The following is a 6000-nucleotide window of genomic DNA, read 5'->3' on the forward strand; positions in this document are numbered from 1 at the left end:
TACACAGAACAAACAAAATCAACACAGCTACATTCTTACGAATTTGATTTATAAAAACTGTGTTTATTAGATTTACAGTTATAATAATAACAGTGAAGTAAAACCTTTGGGCTGTACTAGGGTGCGGTGGAAGCACTACATTGCAACAGTGATGCAACAAGGGTGTTTATACCGGACACTCCAGGACACGGCTAACAAAAACAGTTCTTAAAGACACTGTACACTATTGTTAATAATTGTCAAAATACCAGTCTTCTCACTTGGTGTATCTCAACATATGCATAAAATAACAAACCTGTGAAAATTTGATCTCATTTGGTCGTCGAAGTTGCGAGATAATAATGAAGAAAACCCACCCATGTCACACGAAGTTGTATGCTTTCAGATGCTTGATTTTGAGACCTCAAAATCTAATTCTGAGGTCTCGAAATCAAATTCGTGGATATTACTTCTTTCCTGAAAACTACGTCACTTCAGAGGGAGCCGTTTCTCACAATGTTTTATACTATCAACAGCTCCTCGTTACCAAGTAAGGTTTTATAATAACAATTATTTTGAGTAATTACCAATAGTGTCCCCCACTGCCTTTAAAAAACATGTGTACATACAAATTATTAACTAACCCTGTAAAAATAAGGACGGGCATCGAATTTCATCTTTGAGAGGGGTGTGGATGGAGATTCTGTCCCCCCCGTAATGGCAAACTACGTACAATCTTTATTTTTATTTTTATAGCGCCCTCTTTTGAATCATCCTTCTCAAGCCCACGTTAATTTCGCGTATCGGGGACCGAATCTCCGACGGACAGAATTCCCTGGGACACCGGCAAGGTCCGGAAAATGGCACTTCCACATATGAGAGTTCAGCCGAATTTTTTTTGAAGGGACATGAAGGCTAACAACACTGAACACCAAGAGGTCATGAAGGGGCACCTCCAAAAGGAGGGGGGGGGGGTAAATAAGTGTATTGAGAACCATTCAAAAGAACCGAAATTATTACAAAATTGTTGTTGTTATGCGTATTTCGATAGGGTGGTGAAGGGGAAGAGTTCTGAGCAAGATGCTTCACCAACCGTTAATCGCCCCTCTGGTTTACACCACTGGGCCATGGGCTTCCGTTTTCTCCATGCAATTCCAGCTCTTGATATTAACATTACATCTTTTAGGTAATTTAAGTAAGACATTTTAATTTAAATTAGCACAAAAATATTTTCGTTTAAAGCAGCGACCGGTGCCTTAGGTTATCCCAATACAACGGCATGCCGGCTGAAAATATACACTATAAAATTAAAACTGTATTATTGTATTATTGGTATTATAAACAACAATGGACGAGCGATTATGATCACACATAACTTCATAATAGTTTTGAAAAAACAAAAAATGTTACTTTGTAAAACAGCACCACATGCGTAGACAGTATGAGTCGCGAGAGGGCGCTATACAGCATCCTCGCTGTTCACTGAGACTGTCAACACCAAGGCGCCCCAGAACTCCCCTATAGAGAACTGTACAAAAAAGAAATTATGGGTACACAGCAAATGCTAACTAGAACAAAACCAGCTGAAATACATGTTACATGTATCCTGCTTATTCTTGCTAAGCAGAAAACCGTAGGCCTAAAACAGTATTTTGAAAATTGGCACAGGCAAAGACGCCCATATACTGGTGAGATTATGTTATGACTTGATTTTAGTAGGGGGAACGATTTTATAAACTACCACTGAGGTTATGTCTGGTAAACGACTACTTGAGAGATTTTCTTTAACAATGGGAATTGTGTTTACACTTGCTAAACACTTTTAATACACAAATAGGTTCATCAGTTCACCATACATGCCATTTTATCGGCCAAAGAACCCACGTGCATCTTGTAAAATGGTCTGGTTTGTTGGCGTCTTTGACACCAAACCTTTCCCTTTCGCAAACCCCAAAACCCAACCCTTCCCCAACCCTCACACCTTGACCTGCAGTTAATGATAGAAAGAGCGAAAAAGAAACCTTAAAGACACTGGACACTATTGGTAATTTTTAAAGACTAGTTTTCACAGTTGGTGTATCTCAACATATGCATAAAATAACAAACCTGTGAAAGTTTGAGCTCAATCGGTCGTCGAAGTTGCGAGATAATAATGAAAGAAAAAACACTCTTGTCATACGAAGTTGTGTGCTTTCTGATGCTTGATTTCGAGACCTCAAATTAATTCTAAACTTGAGGTCTCGAAATCAAATGCGTGGAAAATTACTTCTTTCTCGAAAACTATGTCACTTCCGAGGGAGCTGTTTCTCACAATGTTTTATACTATCAACCTCTCCCCATTACTCGTAATCAAGAAAGGTTTTATGACGATTATTATTTTGAGTAATTACCAAAAGTGTCCACTGCCTTTAATGACCGATAATGAAACACAATTTCCTCTTTGTATTTCCACTGCTGTCAAGTAAATGAAGTCCTCATTCCCGCGCAGTGACGAACAGAAGTATCTAAATTGCGGTTAAACATAGCAACATACTGCTCGCGTGTGCAATACAAACAAACACACCACGCTAGAGCGCGCTGGTCGGATTTGTCGAGCAGAAACGCAACTTCGGAGCATCCCTGTTTATCTTCGCACTCGTGGGTCGAGGCCGTGAGCATTTCAAGGCATCTTGTTGTTTATCCTGGCACAATACAAAACCGGGGCTATTAATCTGTACAAACAACCTCCAGTGTGCAGCAGAATATTTATCTATCCATGTGCATAGTTAATGAAGATGCACCCGTTAAAGGCACTGGACACCAGCTTTGGTAAAAATTTTGTCGAAGACTAGTCTTCGCACTTTGTGTATCCCATTATATGAATCAAATATTACGACCTTATGAAAATTTGAACTCAATTGGTCGTCGAAATTGCAAAATAATAATGGAAGAACAATCACCCTTGTCACTCGAAGTTGTGTGGTTTCAGATGCTTGATTTCGAGACATCAAAATCTAATTCTGAGGTCTCGAAATCAAATTCGTGGAAAATTACTCGAAAACTACATTACTTCAGAGGGAACCGTTTCTCACAATGTTTTATAGTATAAACGGCTCTCCTTTGCTCGTTATCGGACCAATGTTTCTATGCTAAAAAATATTTTGAGTAATTACAATAGAGCTTCCAGTGCCTTTAATGATGAAGCGCTTCTTTGGAGGGCAACGGAAAAGTGCCGCGCAGCATTTCCCGCCAAATTTACCGTCTGTTCGCGTGAATCGTAATTAGGGGGAAGTCACTTAGGATGCGTTCGTTTAGCTTCCCTGGGTCGACCCCGGTGTGTGGCGGTTTTTTTTCCCAGGACGAACGTGGGTAATCTGCACACGTTCGTCCTGAAAAAAACTACACACCGGGGTTGACCCAGGGAAGCTAAACGAACGCACCCTTAGTTTCGATAAAGAGTTTGCGCAGCCACGCAAGGGAAGGTCTTTATGACAGCCATATGCTGAAGATAAACCAGTACCAAAATGAGCTTTAACGTTTGTGAGCGGTTTTCCTCAACAAAGTTCCAATAGTTTTAGGAATGGCCAGACATTTTAAACATCACTGCGATGAAAAGGTAGGCTGTGACCATACAACCTGGAGTTTCGCTCGGTCCCAGCGTGGAGCTGTATAGCTCAATGGTCCCAGTGCCTCAATCGAAGGTGGTGGGATGGGGATGGGCTGACGTATGCACGCGCGCATTGAACTATTCCTTACCTAAATATCCCCGGTCACCTCTTTCCATGTTAGCGAAAGATTAGACTGTATCAAAGATTCGACTATATCAATAATAATATATTGTTTACAACCCTTGCATGACAAATAATTCATTCTTTGCTTTGTATGTCTCGATTGCAAATTCTTTCTTGCGTATTTCGTTTCACAAGATCGTTTAATACATGATCAATAATTGAGCCCAGTCATTACCACCAGTGTGTGTCTTTCTATGTTGGCTTATGGAAGAGCTCTGGTGAAGTCAAGACCACAACAATGGACCCCACAAGGAAGTTTTTTAGAAAAGGGACAATAGTGTTGTGTGTGCACATTGCGTCGATCAGCTGTAGGCCTTCAATGTTCCCATCATGCATCAGCCCTTCACAGCGCGGTCTTGGATGTAGTCTTACTCGGCGACGTTCATTTAATTTAACGTAGTCGTCGATATCGCAGCTCGAATTACAAAAGAAGGGATATCTGGATAAAGTTTGATCAAGATTCGTCGACTTGCCCAGTCCCTCCGAAACAGTCACTATTGCGCCCCCTGTCGGCGACAAGTTGCCACTCAAGACTTTGATGAGACCGGTGGGGCTCAGCGAACCCTGTTTCGGTTGAACTTGCCATTGGTTGATCACTGGCCATTGACCGAAATAGTTGTTGGTTACAGCTAGCCGCGAAAATGCACCCCTGGTGTCACACCTCGGTCACCAGCCGGTTATTGGTCCCATTTGCATCACGGATACGAGCCACTCCAATCGGGCCGTCGATACATTATTGCATTCCATATCCTTTCCACAAAAAACCCTCTCACCTCAAGGAAAGAGCCCCCCCCCCCCTCCAACAATTGGCTCAATATCTCGGTCGATAAACTACAACGGAAACCTTCTGAAAGCTCGGCATGAAACTTCAGCATGTTGTTTCGTGAAACTCATCCCAATCTTCCCCTCTCAAGGGTTTAAATAAAGCAAACAGTGAACCCACCCAACACTACTTGACTTTATAATCGAACAATCACCGGACAGTATTTTTTTGTGAAACAGTTAAATACTCTGCTTAAAATAAAGACATGAGTTTGTTTACCAAGGTAGATGAAAATACCAACGTATACGATAAGTGCGAATTGAGCACTCGGATTTATTACACACTAATACACAAATAGTGTATCTTGTGACATAATGAATATAGCAACATGGCAAAAACGGTTGCAATATTAGAAGGCTCGGTAAAACCTGACCCGAAAACGCATTTCAAGCATCGTCAGCTCTCCCAACTCGAGTTTAATTGGCGTTGAATTCTTCAGGATACATTTAAAGGTAGAGTCACAATAGATTGCTTTTTTTTTGTCAACATGGTGCCTATGTTATAGGCAACTTCTTAGTAGAATACATTCGAAGTCACAGGTGAAAGTGTCTGTTGAATACAGTGTCTACTTGCTGAAAAAAAACAGCAAAAATACGGCAAGGGTCTTTTGATTTGAATGTCGAATCCATCCATGTTTTAGCGAGCTGATCACGTGACCGCTGCATTCGCAAATGGACATAAACCCTCATAAATCTGATAATTTTTTTTAAGATTCAAATGTTTTTGGGTGAAACATAGCTCATACAGAAAAATGAAGTTTGTTTTGGTCAGCAATACAGTCTGGATTGTAGGCTGGAGGGAAACATCTACCAGCGGTAAGGAGTTATTGGTATGCTGGGTACTTAGACAAAACAGTGCAGTGGCTCTTTGTTCTACAACTCAACCACGGAAAATATTTTTTGATGATTAATTGTAATACTGTATAGGCCTAGCTAATTTATTTTCAAACATTCAGGCATGTTAAGCTTTTATGTATACCGACGACTATTCCTCTGTTAATTACAGACGACTGCTTCCCGATACATGTAATTAGGCCTGTACGGACTCGTCGTGAAAATATGAATAACCTTTGTTATACCATTCGTGACACAATGCATAAACGTGGCCTTAAAAATATTAACACCGCACAGCTATATTGGACACAAATCTCTACGTTAATAATATATGGGAAATTCTATATTTAACATAAAGTATTTATAGTCTCCTTTATTTACAGCTCCCCTGTCGTCAAAATCCATGCATTCCTTTTCAAAACAACGTCCATTCAGACCGAAAATAAAATAAAAAATTGAATGCCACTTTTTTTTCTTTCTCCGATGTTGAGGGCTTAAGTACCATCATATAACGGTCTATCGTCTGTGCTTAAAATGTTCGGAGCCCGTTCGGAACTGTAATTAAAATGAATGGCGTGCTTCAAGATCCCCTATT

This window comes from Asterias amurensis, chromosome 4, assembly GCF_032118995.1.
Source record: "Asterias amurensis chromosome 4, ASM3211899v1".
Lineage (NCBI taxonomy): Eukaryota > Metazoa > Echinodermata > Asteroidea > Forcipulatida > Asteriidae > Asterias > Asterias amurensis.